The 17,154-nt window shown below is 42.0% G+C and overlaps 1 long non-coding RNA gene across 2 annotated transcripts in view; it reads left to right on the forward strand.

Annotated features, from left to right (window-relative positions):
• LOC104005123 (uncharacterized) overlaps nt 1-17,154 on the forward strand; it is a 222,700-nt gene that overhangs the window by 173,336 nt on the left and 32,210 nt on the right. The window contains exons 3-4 of one of the 2 annotated variants that reach the window (XR_001715987.4): nt 9,749-9,895; nt 11,284-12,143. This is a non-coding gene — a long non-coding RNA (uncharacterized LOC104005123). The remainder of the gene's footprint in view (nt 1-9,748; nt 9,896-11,283; nt 12,144-17,154) is intronic. The other variant, XR_008546339.2, reaches the window with a different exon arrangement.

The raw sequence follows: 17,154 nt of genomic DNA on the forward strand, positions 1-17,154 counted from the left end.
ACAGCCTTTGCATAGGCTAGGGTTCCATCTGTAATAGCCACTGTAGCACTGATGTTTAAAGCATTATGCTATAGAGGCAAATATCTTTATGTTTGGTTTTTAAGGTGAAATAAACATGATCTCTCTTTCTCTCTCAAATCCAGCAACTAACTAAATATTAAACTGATCACTTTTAGGAAAGCAAAGGTGATTACAAGATTGTAAAACAGGACTGATTATGGACTAAGGTTATCAAGTAATAGAAAGAATATAAAAAAAGAAAAAAATTGAGGATAAGTGAATTTATCCCCAGATATTTTCTTCATATTTGTTATTGAAACAAAGTAAGAATAAATGAATTGATTCGAATGGAACGAAAAATTAAACTAATATCATAGAGATAAGATATGTTTCTATAGTATATTGAATATAATTCAGTCCTTATCTATATATATATATATATATATATTTTTTTTTTTTTTTTTTTTTTTGAGACAGTGTCTCGCTGTGTCGCCAGGCTGGAGTTCAGTGGCGTGACCTTGGCTCACTGCAATCTCCACCTCCTGGATTCAAGCAATTCTCCTGCCTCAGCCTCCCAAGTAGCTGGGACTACAGGCGCCCACCACCATGCCCAGCTAATTTTTGTATTTTTAGTAGAAACAGGGTTTCACCTTGTTGGCCAGGATGGTCTTGATCTCTTGACCTTGTGATCCGCCTGCCTGGGATTACAGGCGTGAACCACCGCACCTGGCCAATCCTTACCTATTTTTGATGGATAAGAACAAATCCATCAATTGAGGAAAAAAATACATAGTTTCCAGGAAAAAAAGGACAAATTAGATAAGCAATAGAGAAGTAATGGAGAAGTTTTAAATAACTCAAAGAATTGTAAAATTAGAAATAAAATGTCCAATCATTTTGGAATGACTCCATTCTCATTAACCATGCAACATAACATATGGACTCATTTTGAAATTATCTCACTTTCATTGGCAAAATTCAAATAAGTAATTCTCCTCCAAAATGAGTTTTTACTAAATCTTTATTGTCAAGTGGCATGTATATCTTTTTGCTGAGCCAGGGAAATAAGTAAGTGCTGAACTTACACTCACTGCCAACTGATGAGAAAAAAATGCTGGAGGACTGCCATTTTAATGGAAGAAAATGGAAATTTACTCTATATTAAATCCTGAAAGGCCTTAGCTCTAGCACAGGGAATGTCAGACCCAAGGTCAGTCTACTGGGGGTATAGAATCTCAGTGCAGGGTGGGAGCAGATTTCAACTCACTAGACATGTTTTCTCTGTAAAGAATTCCAAGCTCTTGCTTCTTTGGAAGCAAAACCTTAAGATGTAGGAAAATATGACTACATGTTGGGAATATCACCAATGTAAAAACGGGCTAGCAACTTTTTGACGCAGTTCCAAATGAAGCAATTTGTTGAATGGAAGTGAAACATTTTGCTGTCCATTCTGTCCTTGGAACATCTGTGCTGGGAAACAAAGCGCATGAGAGACCACTGTTTTGGGCTGGCCTCCTGCACTGGGCCCTAGGAGATCAGGCCAAACCAGAATGGAGTCAGTGGTGCTAAGTGCCATGTAATCAAAGTGAACATTGAAATAGGACAGTTTTCCTAAAAACAGGAGATTCTAGTCAACCTGATTCGGTATAATAAGGAAGTCCCCTCTGTTTTTTTTTTTTTTTTTTTTGAAACAGGGTCTTGCTCTGTTACCCACCTGAGTGTGCAGTGCCATGATCATAGCTCACTGCAGCCTCAAACTCCTGGGTTCAAATGATCCTCCTGCCTCAGCCTCCAGAGTAGCTGAGACTGCAGGTATGTGCCACCACACTGAAGTAATTTTTAATTTTTTTGTAGATATAGGGGTTTCTCTGTGTTGCCCAGGCTGGTCTTGAACTCCTGGGCTCAAGCCATCCTCCCACCTCAGCTCCCTACAGTGCTAGGATTAGAGGTGTTGGGGCTGTAGGCCCTTGGCCCCCTAAAGTTTTACTAAAAATCGCTGACATGAGGCACATTGATTAATAGGAGAAAAGGCATACAAATTTATTTAATGTGCATACACAAGAGTCTACAGAATGAAGATCTAAATTCCCAGTGAGTTAAGAAACTTGTGTACCATTTCGAGGTTACAGAAAGACTAGAGGCTTAGATTCTGGTAAAACAGGGTGTGGGAGGTGGAGAAGAGGCTTGGCTGCAAAGGAGGACTTGTTATGTAGATGAAGCCTCCCTCAGACAGAATAGATGGTAAGCTGTTTCTTTTCAGACTTTTAAAGGTGTCAGATTCTCAATGTCTCCCGGATCTGGGGAAAGAAACAGAAAGGGGAGGGGCCTGGATGCATTAACAGAGATTCTCTACAGATGCACATTTTTCCCGCTTGATATGGTTTGGCTCTGTGTCCCCACCCAAATCTCATCTTGAATTATAATCCCCATAATTCCCATGTGTCAAGGGCAGGACCTGGTAGGAGGTGACTGGATCATGGGGGTGGTTTTCCCCCGTGCTGTTCTCAGGATAATGATGGATTTCTCAGGATATCCAATGATTTTATAAGTGTTTGACCATTTCTCCCACACACACTCTCTCACCTGCCGCCATGTAAGACATGCCTACTTCCCTTTCCACCATGATTGTAAATTTCCTGAGGCCTCCCCAGCCATGCAGAACTGTGAGTCAATTAAACAACTTTTCTTTATAAATTACCCCATCTTGGGTATGTCTTTATAGCAGTGTGAGAACAGACTAATACACCACTTAAGGCAGCTTTGAAAGGCCACTTCTGTCAGGATGCCTAGGTGGCAGCCATTTCAAAATATGCCAAAGAAATATATTTTGGGGCAGAATATTTTCATTTTCTCCATAGGTGTGAGTGATTGTGCCCAGTCAGTCCCCTCTGTTTTGAACCCTATAAGAAAAGTAACTTCGAAATGACCAATCTTTTTGTTCCCTCTGTCTGCATTTCTCAGCCCTTTTCTGTCTGTAAAGCCAACCTCCTCTGCTCAGATTATCAGAACACTCATTCTGTTTTACAGAATAAAGTGTTGCCTGATTCTAGAATCACAAATATAGGCCAAGTAAGATCTTTAAACTAAATTGCTGTGATTTTGTCTTTAGACATTGTCTAGGATTCAATCAGAACACTTTGGCAGCTTTGGTGTGCCTCATAATCTTGTATTTCTTCATGCCCTTTTGCTGTTGTTTGTCTGTGAAGATGGAGGTGAGATAGAAATTTGGTAGAACTTGTTTAACAAGACACAGGTGTTAATCACAAATAAAATTCTAGGGCTGGGCAAGGTGGCTCACGCCTATAATCCCAGCACTTTGGGAGGCCCAGGTGGGTGGATCACTTGAGTTCAGGAGTTTGAGACGAGCCTGGCCAACATGGTGAAACCCCGTCTCTACTAAAAATAAGAAAAATTAGCTGGGTGTGGTGGTGGACACCTGTAATCCCAGCTACTGGGGGCACTGAGGCAGGAGAATCACTTGAACCCAGGAGGCAGAGATTGCAGTGAGCTGAGATCACGCCATTGTACTCCAGCCTGGGTGACAAGAGCAAAACTCTGTCTCAATTAAAAAAAAAAATCTGAGCCCCTCAACCAATAGAACAGACCCCACCTCTCAGCCAAGTGCATTTCTAAGTTAACGTGAAAAACTAGGTCAGGTCATGATGGGAAGTGGGGGTCAAACATGCCTCATTTTACTCTCCTCCCTTTGGAAATCAGGCACGCCTGACCAGTGTTAACATTAAGAGACCTTAAGACTGACAAAGCAGACTCTTTGTAGCAATAAGATACCAACATGACGGATAGTAGGCCCTAAAAGAAATCAACATAATTAAACCCAAACTATATTTATTTGACATGTTTTGAAATGGTCCTCAAGTATGTCTCTTGTGGGGAAAATCTACATTCTGCAAATAACCCCTTTCTTTTTCCAGGTCTTTTTCCTGATTTAGGAGAGAATTAAGAGTCTGACACCTTTTTAAGTCTGATAAGAAATATTTACAATCTATTCTCTCTGAAGCCTGCCACCTGAAGGCTTCATCTGCATAATAAAGACCTTGGTCTCCACAATCCCTTATCTTAACCCAGACACTCCTTTCTGTTGATTCCAGGTCTTTAAATAAACTCAACCAATTGCCAATCAGAGAATCTTTGAATCCACCTATGACCTGGAAGCCCCCTCCCTCCACTTCCAGTTGTTTCGCCTTTCCTGACTGAACAAATCTACATCTTACATGTATTGATTGACCTCTTGTGTCTCCCTAAAACATATAAAACCAAGCTGTAGCCCAAACACCTTGGGCACAAGTCCTCAGGATCTCCTGAGGCTGTGTCACGAGCATGTCATTAACTGTGGCAAAATAAACTTCTCAATTGATTGAGACCTGTCTCAGCTACTGCTTCATTTACACGGATCACAAAGACCTGCTGATAAAACAGCATGCAGTGAGAAGCCTGCTAAAACCTGTCCAGCCTCTTTACTTTTTAATAAACATACTTCCTTTTTTTTGGTGGGGAGTAGGGGACAGAGTCTGGCTCTGTGTCCAGGCTGGAATGTAGTGGCATGACCTCAGCTCACTGCAACCTCTACCTCCCGGGTTCAAGTGACTCTCAAGCCTCAGCCTCTTGAGTAGCTGGGATTAGAGGTGTGCACCATCACACCTAGCTAATTTTTGTATGTTTTGTAGAGATGAGGTTTTGCCATGTTGGCCAGCCTGGTTTCAAACTCCTGGTTTCGAGTGATCATCCACCTTGGCTTCCCACAGTGCTGGGATTACTGGGGTGAGCCACTGCACCTGGCCAAATAAACATACTTTCATTTTACTCTGTCTGCTTGCTCTTGAATTCTTTCTTGCATGGAGCCAAGAACCCACATAGCCTCCTAGGCTGAACACCAGTTTTGGGATTTGCCCCATGACAGAGCTGGTGGTAGTTTTAGAGGTAAGAGAACAGGGCAGCTTGTTGCCGACGGGCAGTGGAAAGGGATGTCACTGCGTACATGTGCTTGTATACATAATTATGAAATAAGGGGAAAGGGATGTAGGTGGAGGATTTTTGGCCATTTCATTGGCTTGTTCTTCTGAATCCAGGAATTTATCCTATGGCCTCCTATAACAAATGGTTTTAGATATGATTCTTGACTTCCATCTAACTTACAAATAGCAAAAATAATAATATTGCAATGGTCATATCAATCTCTTTACACAAAGGAAGACATTTTCCAGTAAATTGGTTACTATTTGTCTAATGATGAAATATTTTTCTGCCTTCAGGTGATTTATTTAATTTGCTATGGTTATAAAACTCCTACAGTTCATTCCCTGGGCCCCATTTCCCACTAAGATGTCATAGTGGGACAATAGTGGGCTCTAAGATCAAATAAATGCCGAGTCCTGCTTGGGGCTGGCTGGCTGCTCAACCTTGCTTAGGTATTTAGGAACTCTGACCTTGCTTCCTCCCCTGGAAACTGTGGAGATAGAAGATGACCTCTGATCTAGATATGAGAATCAAGTGCACATATGGCAGATAACAGAGAACCAAGAACTGTGGTTTCCCTTTCTAAGAAAAGGATAACATAACAAGTCCCTTCTTTTGGAATGGGTAGAACTTATGCCCAGGCTCTTGAGGTGCTGTGGAGTCCCCCACATGCTTGGGCAAGGGAGCAAAGCTTGAAATGGTTTATTCATTCCATCCTAGCCTTCCCTGCTTCCACTTGGTTTGTAATCCTTTTTTTTTTTTTTTTTTTTTTTTTTTGCCATCTTCTATCAGCATCTCCTGCCTAATTAAAAAAAAAATCTAAATGCCCTAGCAGTTTGACTTGAAGTCCCATGGGAATTTAACTCAATTCATTGAAAAATTGAACTCCAAACCTGAACACCAGCCTGTATATTTTATTATCTTTTCTTTTTTTTCAAGTTTCTTCCAAACTAGTGAAACTTTCTTAGGAGCTGATGTTGGTTTCATACCTTCCTTCTCCAAACCCCTTCCTACCCTCCTAAGCTATTTATTCTGGATTTCATTTTTTGAAACTATACCACATCTTTCTTAGAAACTCTTTTTATTCCTATAATTTTAACATAATACATTTAATACATCTCATTCGCTGTCAAAGTTCTGTTCCTTGGAAATGGCTTCCTGTTTAAAATGCCCCTTCCTGATGTGTTACCAGTTTTATTCCATAGAGTGGAAGTTGGCCAGTTAACACTGTGATCCTTCAGGGCAGGGTAAATAATTCAGTGGTAATCCACTGTGTGATTTTTCTTTTTTTTTTTTTTTTTTTGAGACGGAGTCTTGCTCTGTCGCCCGGGCTGGAGTGTAGTGGCACAATCTTGGCTCACTGCAACCTCCGCCTTCTGGGTTCATGCCATTCTCCTGCCTCAGCCTCCCAAGTAGCTGGGACTACAGGTGTCCACCACCACACCCAGCTAATTTTTAAAAATATTTTTAGCAGAGACGGGGTTTCACCGTGTTAGCCAGGATGGTCTCAATCTCCTGACCTTGTTATCTGCCCACCTCGGCCTCCCAAAGTGCTGGGATTACAGGCTTGAGTGGGCCGACTGTGTGATTTTTCAAGCCAGTGTCCTGAAAATCAAGGGTCTTGTTTTCACATCCAACTAATATGAAGGCTAAGGTTCACAAACTGGTGTTTGAAACAACATTTCTCATCCTCCCAGCAATTCACAGCTTCAAGAATGTTTATCAGCTGCTGACATTGGGTGAGAGACCCAGTGGATGCCTTGCTTTAATCGTGAGGAGATAGTAAACACACATTGCCCTAACTGAGCCTTGGAATTCTTTGAGGGAAAACTAAAAGTCAACAGCAGAAATTATCTGCACTACTAATTACACATCCAGGGACTTGGGCGAAAGGTCTTATTGTGAGGAATTGTGAATCGTTGTGTCTACTAAGGTCAGCCTTGTCCTGACATAACTTGCTGGATACAATTATAAATGAATTAGATATGACAGCCTAAACCCTCTGTTAACTCCAAAGTCACAAAAGACTCTATACAATAAATTCACAACAGAATAGACACATGAAATCTGATTTTAAAATAAAAATATATGACTTTGTTTTGCTTGGCTCCTACCAAACTTAAAGCATTCTGTCCTTTCATGAGGTTGTAGACAGCTTTTCTCTAGAGAAAGCCAGAAAATTCTCTCCTTTACTGCCTAGAAAAACTTCAATAACCAAGAACTGGCATAAAATCTGCCTTTACAAATCTCCGTTTCTGGTACAGAGCGACAGGAATATGAGCCCCGGCATTCAACGAATCCCCTTTGTGTATTAATAATCCTCAAACATGGCTGTGAAAAATTATGAAGCATGCCCATTTGTGGTGCATCATCCTTAGCTGCGTGTGATTGGTTTGTTTGCCTCCTGGTTCTTTGAGTATACTGATCTGCATGTCAATTTGGGAACAGGGTGAGAAGCTGTTGATTCTAGGGTAAAAAAGTTAAGAATATTTAATGGCTACATTTTTCTCAATTTCTTCCCTTAAATCAATGAAACATAGAACTCAGTTTTTTTTTTCTTATGTAAAATCCATCTAAAGTAGTAAGAGGTAATGCTCACCAAATGCTTTCCATGCACCAGGTACCACACAGGGGTCTTGCATCCATTTATTTACTTACTCTCAATAACAGCCTTATGAGTTAGGTACACAGAGATATAAAAGGAACAGGGCCCTTTAAAAAACGGTGTCTTTGTCAGTTTTGTGTTGCTATAACAGAACGCCCAAAACTGAGTAATTTATAATGAACAGAAATATATTGGTTCATGGTTCTGGAGGCTGGGAAGTCCAAACTCCAAGACCGACGTTTGGTGAGGGCCTTGTTACTGTGTCATCTCATGGTAGAAGGTGGAAGGGCGAGAGAGAAAGAGAGAGCACCAAACTCCCCCTTTTATAGCAAACTCACTCCAGTGATAGTGATAGTGGCAATTCACTCCACCCTCATGACCTAATCACCTCTCATTAGGCCTCATCTCCCAACACAGCTGCATTGGGGATTGTTTCCAGCACCAGCTTCTTGGGAAATACATTCAAACCATAGCAAATTGGTTCCTAAGAAATTAGCTTTTATATGAAAACCATCAAGAACAGCATGTGTGTGCCTTGCACTAAATATTGCCTCCTGACTTAGCTTTGAGACAATGAAGAGCTGAATGTTCTTGCCATTTCAATCATTAATATGCTACAAAAGACTGTAGTTAATTAGAGCAGAGTGTCTCAAACATTAATATCTACCCAACTCACCTGGCAATCTTGTTAGAATGCAGATCATGTTTTCATGGGTCTGAAGTGGGGTCTGAGAATTTGCAGATCAAGCTGATGCCACTTTGCCACTTCTCAGAGCACACATGAATTGTGGAGAACCAGAAAACAGACTTGATAGAACCACAAGACAGGAAGGGCAGCTACTGAGCATCTTCAAGATGACAGGGATAACTGCACAAGGTTCACAAATGGCCAAGTGAGCTAACCCGGTGGATGGTTTAGGGCAGAACTAGGGTAAGGCATGACAGGCACCAGGGCACAAAATCCAAGGAAACCCCTGCTCTCAGGTACCCATCTGCCTGTGAGAGTGAGTGTCATCTTCAATTTGTGTCATAGACATTTTGCTTGCCTTCCTCTAGTTCCTGTTCTGATTTGCTTATCAAATCAACCTCATCCAGATGAGAGATCTTACCTCATACTAAATTTTCCTGGTAATTCTGGGCTCCGGTGGCTCTGAGTCACAGACAGAGAGAGGAGTGGGGCAGCCTGGATAGCACCCAAGACCCTCCTTCCCATGTCAGAGACACTGTCAGGTGAGATTACTAGATGGGCTCCAAGTGAGGTTCTGTGAGGATCCACACAGTGTGGATGCTGAAGCCTTTCCATACTGTGCCCCAGAGAGTTATACTACTTATGTGGCATTCTCCCGAGGGAGCCTTGCATTGTAGATTCTGTTTTTATTTGCTCAAAGTTATTCATTAGGCCGGGACATTCTGTTAATGGCATTTAATGAATAAAGTCTCTTCCTCCTAGCAGATATTGTTAGTCTCTTTCCCCATTTGTTTCATTGCCACAAAGCTCAGACCAGAGGCATTCTACTGTTAAGCAAGTGAATGGATACAAGGCCAGCAGCTTCCACTCTTTCCTCCTGTCTCCTTGAGGCACAATTTTTATGTGTTCAATGATTTTTGGCTCACTTGGTAATAGTATTATCGGCAGTTTGCAGGAAGTTTGCATAATTCACACAACTCGTGTTAAGTGGAGGAGTCAGGAGTAGTTCTCAGCAGTTGACTCCAGAGCCTATGTTTTTAATCCCACAATGGACTCCTTTAAAGTCTGTGCTGACCACAAACCCTCCTTCCTTCCCACACCTTTCTGGGTCTGTGAGCCTGGCCCATATGGATGGCATCAATGGGTTTCCTTGACCTCTAGCCTCTTGTCGACTTGGGTCAGTGAGGATGGGCAGAGGTCGAAGAGAGGAGAAGATGAGACTGGGCATTTATTCATCCTGATCCCCTCCTCCAGGGTCACCTCAGGCTGGACTCCATCCCTGGACTAGGTCACAGGTGCTCTCAGGTGGCCCTCTCTGTGAACTGGGTTTGAGTGATCCCTCTTTCTCTTGCCTCTTCAGTTCCAGAGGTGCCCAGGTCCTGTGTTATCCCTTATGGTCTCCAACACCACACCCAAACCTTTACAATCATTTTATTAAACTTCCTTTAATGATGCAATCTGAGTGTGATGTCTGTTTTCAGCCAGGATTCCCCCAGTTGGACTCTCACATACCTGTGGACCTCAAGTGCTCCTTCATATGTGTTTTCAATGAACTTCATCCAAACCACATCAAATGGCTGTGTATAACACTAAGGAAATGTCATATTGTCTCCTAGTCCTCTACCATGGTAAGCTAAACTTTCATATTTTGAAAGTTCTCCCTTATTTTTAATGAAATAAGCTGTATGTGTCCTATATTGCACATGAATCTTACTGTGTGGGATGTCACAGACAGTGACATTCAGGATATTTTGAGTCCTTTCTTCCTCTCAGCTCTCCTGGGACATAGATTAAAACTGTCATCTTCAATTAAGAGAGAAGCCAACTCCAGCAGAAAGCCCGACTTTCTCAAGGTCACTGCAAGTTGTTGACGAGGGCAACATCCAGGCTCTGGCTTCCTGCCTTCCCTATGGCTTTCTTAGACTTCTACAGAAACCCAGAAGTGTGTCCATTTTCTGCCTGGTATGATTAGTCCATGGGATGAATTATATGGAAAACAAAAATAACTGGCATAAATATCCCTGATGAATATAGAGGCAAAAATCCTTAATAAAATACTAGCTAACCAAATCCAACCGCATATCAAAAAGATAATCCATTATGATCAAGTGGGTTTCATACCAGGGTTGCAGGGATGGTTTAACATATATAAGTCAGTAAATGTGACATGCCACACAAACAGAATTAAAAACAAAAATCACATGATTATATCAATAGACACAGAAAAAGCATTTGACAAAATCCATCATCCCTTTATAATTAAAACGCTCAGCAAAATCAGCATAGAAGGTACATACCTTAATGTAATAAAAGCCATCTATGACAAACCCACAGCCAACATAATACTGATTGAGGAAAAGCTGATTTCCATCACACTTTATTGAAGAACTGCAAATGGACTGAGGCAGCCCTAAATCTGAGCCTATTGTGGTTGCAGATGTTGTTGGAAATCGGTGACCACTCTGGGCAGCCCACTGGGGGCTCTTTAGGCAGCTCCTCCCCTCTCGTCACCCCAGCTCCTCTATTCCCACTATAATTAGAAATTTTTCATGGCCCCAAAATAGCAGCATGGAACTCTGCAATGTACCAATTCGTAAGTGCCATATTTACTACGTATTGGTAAATCACTCTGGATACTAATTGGATCTTAACTGTATCTGTTTGATTGTTTTTAATAGAAAAAAGTGAAGTTTATTCTTTAGGAAATAAGTTTACAACGGACCACATGTGTGATTGTAGACAAATTTGCTTTGAACATTTAAAAACAATAAGAAGACATGACAGACTCCTTGAGCTGTCCTCAGAATGTATCTCAGGGACAGAATCAAGCAAGAGCTGTTTTAGGTTGACCCCTTGGGGTTGCCTGGGGATTGTTTACCTTTTTTCAGAGGCAATACAGGGCTGGAGTCCTACCCTGCTCTGATCCTTAAGAGACTCACACTCCCCCATCCCACTGTGTCCAGTAGGGTCTGCAGGTGAGTTTTCATCACATGTTTGTGTGCTCCTCCCTCTGCAGTTGACTTTGCACCTTTCTTCCTGTCCTGGACTGTCAGCAGGTGTTGTTGGAGGCTGGAGAGCTACCTGAGTCTCACTGAAGAATTTTCACTATAAATGAAGGCACTGCAGTCTCAGACTATGACAGCAATTGATATTGTCTGTTTCTACCATATGGAGACATTAAGATGTTTTACCAAGTATCATGGTATTTTAGCAGCCTCTGTAAATAAAATGCAAAATGCTGCAGCCCAGCCTCTTGTTTCTGCTGCTGGAGGCTGGGAAGAGAGACAAGGGCTGACATGGAGGATGTGAAATCTATAAAACTCTTTAAGCTTCACTTGGCTGAGGGTTGGTAGTCTCCTCCCTGGCCAAACTGTCTGGAAGAATTGTAAACAAGAGATACATTTGCTTGATTTAAGTTTTACTCATCATTTTATTATGAAGAAATTTAACTGTATAGCAAAGTTGGAAGAATTTTACGGTGAACATCTGTGATATGGGCTGAATCATATTTTTATGTTAAAGTCGTAACCCCCGGTATCACATAATGTGACTGTATTTGGAGATGAGCTCTTTGAATAGGTAGCCAAGTTACCATTATGTGTTAGGGTGGGCCCTCATCCAATCTGACTGGTGTCGTTATGAAGAAGAGGAGATTAGGACATCCACATGCATAGAGGGAATATCGTGTGAAGACACAGCAAAAAGGCAAAGAAAAAGGTCTTAGAAGAAACCAGCCCTGCCAACATCTTGATCATAGACTTTTAACCTCCAGAACTCTAAGTCAACAAATGTCTGTTGTTTAAGCCACTCAGTTTGTTATGGCAACCCCAGCAAACTCATATGAGCCACGTGATGATATTGAACTGTAAATCCAAGGTATGTGTGTGAATCCGTTTCCTCCCCAGGAGGTTCCATGGCCCCCGTGTGCATTTGTCCACCCCATCCCAGGATCCTTTGAACTGAGTATGAAGCAGGGAAGCCTTTATAAACATGGAAGGAAGCCTGACTATGTTATTTCCCCTGGAACAAAAGGTGTCAATCTACACCCATCACCTAGATTGCACTGTCATTATCCTTGCTTTATTGTGTGTCTACTTACCACTCCATCCCTCTGTCATCCATCTTCCCACTTGGTTTAAATTTACATAAGCCCAGAAGCATGTTAGCTGGAAAAGTCATTCTGACCTGAGAATAAGCCCCTGATAGCCCTCTCTATCCCAAGGATTTCAGGCTAATCTGGTCACTGAAGTTATTCAAGGTGGAGCCTCAAATGGAACTTCAGAGAGAAGTGGTCTCATTGCAGTCTGCTGCTGATAATCTTCAGATATGGGTAGACAAGCTTCTGGAACCTTGGCTCGGTACTACCATGTGAATTTTAGGGCACTGCTCTTGTTAGAAGTGAACCCCTCTTCAACAGCTATACTGAACTGCCAAGGACAGGCGCCTGTGGCCCTCCAGGGAAGATACTGGAGGGAGAGATTCCTTTCATTTTTGTCTTTTGAAAGAGACTCAGTTTGTCCTTCTTGTGATCTTTTTCTTAATCAATCATGCTTGACACTGAGTATGTACTCATCATTGATATCAGTGATAATTGTGCATTTCTGATGCACAAGTAATTTAAACAGATGAATAAAAACAATAACTTTTTTTTTCTTTGAGAGGGTCTAAATTCTAATGCTGTGCCTCACTGATCTCTCTTTGAAAATTCCTGTGGTACCTATCATCCATATCACTGATCTTGGCCCTTCCAGTCCACTCAGTGTCACTCCACTTTTAATTTGATCTGACTGTTGGTTGCAAACTCTTAGAAGGCCCATCCAGTCTAAAACATACTACTTGTTCCTGCCCCATCCATCCAAGGTCCCTCCCAGCGCACATACTAGGTCCTTACTAAACATGTTTTGAATGAAGGGCCTGATGGAAGCATTTCCATCTATCTTTTGTGGGAACCAATACCCAAAGCTTCACTGATCTCCTGCTAGCCTATCTGTCAGAGATCATGGCTCTGGGGTCTCTGTAGGAGACAGACACAGAGTGAAATGATCCTCATGAGTTAAACGGGCAGGTGACTGCAGTCAGTTGATGCCTCTGTGACCAAAGCTTTTCCTCTTATTAATCATTGTCTCCACTGCTCTGCCCATCTAAAGTCTCCCTTCAAGGTCTAGCCGGACACTTGTGTCTCTAAAGCCTTCCCTGAATACTCCATCCAAAGTAGTACATGGTGGCAAAGAACAACCAGCCAGTTTCTGATAATATATCTAATAAATATGATATATAAATACATATATGTACACACATATATATACACACACATATGTAATATGCTTTTTTACCTTCAACATTTTTACATTTGGCAGTTTGGTTTCAAGTATAGTATAATGTTATTGTTAGTAGTATAACAGATATGCCCCCATCACAGGTAGAGGGTACACATTAGGTTGCATTACTTTTATTAATCAAATTTAACTCCTAGGAGCCCCCATTCTGCCAAACCCAAGAAAGCATTTTGCTTCTTTGACTTCCTGGGTGATAAATTAATCCAGGATGTCAGTTCTTGTGTTTAGTGCCTTCTAGAAAGCTGGAAAATCCACTAAAGCAGAATCTCTTAAGCTTCCATGTGCATGTAAAGCCTCTGCAGACCTTACTGAGATACAGGTTCTGATTTGGTGGGAAGGAGGCCCAAGACTCCACATATCTGATGACCTCCCTGGAGATCCCTGCACTGCCACTTTGTATACCACATTCAGAGCAGCAAGGCAAGAGGAGGCCCTATCATGGCAGGCTGGGCCCTTGTTCATTGCTGAGCTGTGTATATCTGGTCCCCCAAGCCCTATTGTATCCCAGGGCCCTACCTGCTCGTGGTGGGATTTACTCAGGTGGCTGAAGGCTGCACTGCTGTCACTGTTGTGTCAGCGACAGACATCTCAAGGCTCCCTCTAAAGAAAGTCTCTTGCATACAGTACTATGGTCACTCTGTAACTCCGAGGACTCAACCCCCACCAGTACAGCTTTGTACACACACACACACACACACACACACACACACACACACACTTCCATAGTGTTAGCATTTCCAACATGACCACATGCTGTAAACAGATTGAGTCTTCTCCCTTCACACTCTAAACCCGAAAGTAGAGCCTAGGGCTATTCTAGGCTTTTCTCTCTCTTGTGCTGTAAGTGACTTTCAGGTCCCTGATGTCCTTGATTGCCAGATTTCTTATATGAAGTCATCCCTGTTCTTCAGAGGTGTGGTGATGATATTGAAGGTGTGTGTGTGTGAATTCGTCTCCTCCCCAGGAGGTTCCATGGCCCCTGTGTGCATTTGTCCACCCCATCCCAAGAACCTTTGAACTAAATATGAAGCAGGGAAGCCTTTATAAACATGGAAGGAAGCCTGATTATGTTATTTCCCTTGGAACAAAAGGTGCCAATCTACTCTCTCTGTATGTATGTTACAGGAATCACACACACTCACACTAAAGGCCACAGGTAGAATTCCTCTCGAGCTGCACTGTAGAATTTGGTGGTTAGGGTTACATGCAGAAGTGTGGCTAGTCTAAATTGAGATGAGTTGTGTGGACCTAGAAAATCTGAGACAGGTCTCAGTTAATTTAGAAAGTTTATTTTGCCAAGGTTGAAGATGCGCGCCCGTGACACAGCCTCAGGAAGTCCTGAGGACATGTGCCCAAGGTGGTCAGGGCACAGCTTGTGTTTATACATTTTAGGGAGACAGGAGACATCAATAAATTTATGTAAGAAGTACATTGGTTCAGTCTGGAAAAGTGGGACCAATCGAAGCAAAGGCAGGAAGACACCAAGCGGGGAGGGGGCTTCCAGGTCACAGATACATGAGAGACAAATGGTTGCATTCTTTTGAGTTTCTGATTAGCCTTTCCAAAGGAGGCAATCAGATATGCATTTATCTCAGTGAGCAGAGGGATAACTTTGAATAGAATGGGAGGCGGGTTTGCCCTAAGCAGTTCCCAGCTCGACTTTTCCATTTAGCTTAGTGATTTTGGGGGCCCAAGATATTTTCCTTTCACAGTTGTAACTGTAAAATACATGCAGAATTTCAAAGAATTTAGTAAAACAATTAAAGATTAAAAAAGAATATATCTCATTGATAGTGTTCATATTGGTTATATGTTGATGGAGTGGAGGGGATAAAAACTTTTCTTCTATCCTCTCAGATTCAGTGCCTGGGATGAGCAAATTCTACTGGAAAAAGAAAGATTAACATGAGAAAAGGCACATACATTTTTATTGATGTTAATATTTTTATGTGCACAAGTACTGCACAGAAAAGTATAAACCCCAGAAAGCTGTTAGACTTGGGGGCTTAGATACCTTTTTTTTTTTTTTTGAAATGGAGTTTCGCTCTTGTTGCCCAGCCTGGAGTGCAATGGTGCAATCTTGGCTCACCGCAACCTTCGCCTCCTGGGTTCAAGTGATTCTCCTGTCTTAGCCTCCAGAGTAGCTGGGATTACAGGCATGCGCCACCACGCCCAGCTAATTTTGTATTTTTAGTAGAGACGGGGTTTCTTCATGTTGGTCGGGCTGGTCTTGAACTTCCAACCTCAGGTGATCCGCCCACCTCAGCCTCTCAAAGTGCCGGGATTACAGGCGTGAGCCACCGCGCCTGGTTGATACCTTTTTAACAATGGGTATTGATTGAGGAGAGGTGACTGGACAAAGGAAAGAGTTGAGGCTTCCAGGGCTAATAAGTGACGAGGAAATCTATAGGGGGAAAAAATGGAAGGTAGGGTTATTTTAGTAAGGTTTAATCGGTGCTGGCTCCTCGTATCCAGTGATAAGGGTCACCCTCTTCATTGTAGTCCAGGAGAGAAGGGAAACCTACGCTCTGATTTTAGGCAGAAAAGGAGAGGGCAGAGAGTTCATCTTGCTCCTGCCGTTTCTCAGTTGCCATCAGCTCAACATAATCAATATGCCACAGTAGCACATTTTTGGGTGGCATATCCTAATCCTGTTCATTGAAATGACAATATTTTGAATGCTTCAGGTTAAATAAAATACCTCATGAAAATTGATTTCATCTGTTTCTCTTTATTTTTTAATTAGGCTAATAGAAAATTTTAAATTACATATGCAGCTCACATTCCATTTCCATTGGACAGAGCTGCTCTAGGGAGAAAACAGTTATTTGTTAAGCAAATTATTTTGGACCCTTGGAAAGGGAGAAAATAGTCCACAGAGTAAGGCATGAAAAGAAAGGAGGAAAACCACAGAGCTGGAGATAGGAGCTTGAATTGGCAGAAAGAGCAGAGGACACTTGTTAAAAGCAGGAAATCCAAATATTCATTTACATTGTTTTCAAGTTAGTGATGTGAACCCTCTTTGTCCCTCTTGAATTTCAGGAAAATCTGCTCAGAGGCTTTCAAGGAAAATAAAGGGTAAGAGGCTAGTTCAGCTCTCTCTGGTGTGAAGTGGGGTTATGAAGCCACAGATTGTTAAGTAGTGAATGGCAATTTGTGAGAAGCAGAAAAGTCCAAATCAGAAGCCTGTACGCACAATGAGAGCCTCCAGAAAAATGCAGAATTCTTAGGGAGACAATTGAAATAATTAAGAAGCCATGGAATGGGCTTGTGGGTCTTGCAAGTGGGGCAGCCTTACAAAAGGGGTCACCCAGATGTCATTTTCTGGACAGTAGAGGCTCTATCAATGAACACAGCATAGTTTCCAGCACTTTCTTATGAAAATTTGCACACAGTCATCAAAGTTGAGATAATGTTATAATAAGCACCCATATACTCACTACCTAGTTCTATCGTTAACATTTTACTCTCTCTCTCCCTCTCTCTCTCTCTCTCGCTATATATATATTTAATTGGCCAAGTGTGGTGACTCATGCCTGTAATCCCAGCAC

The sequence above is a fragment of the Pan troglodytes genome, chromosome 12 (genome assembly GCF_028858775.2).
Source record: "Pan troglodytes isolate AG18354 chromosome 12, NHGRI_mPanTro3-v2.0_pri, whole genome shotgun sequence".
NCBI lineage: Eukaryota > Metazoa > Chordata > Mammalia > Primates > Hominidae > Pan > Pan troglodytes.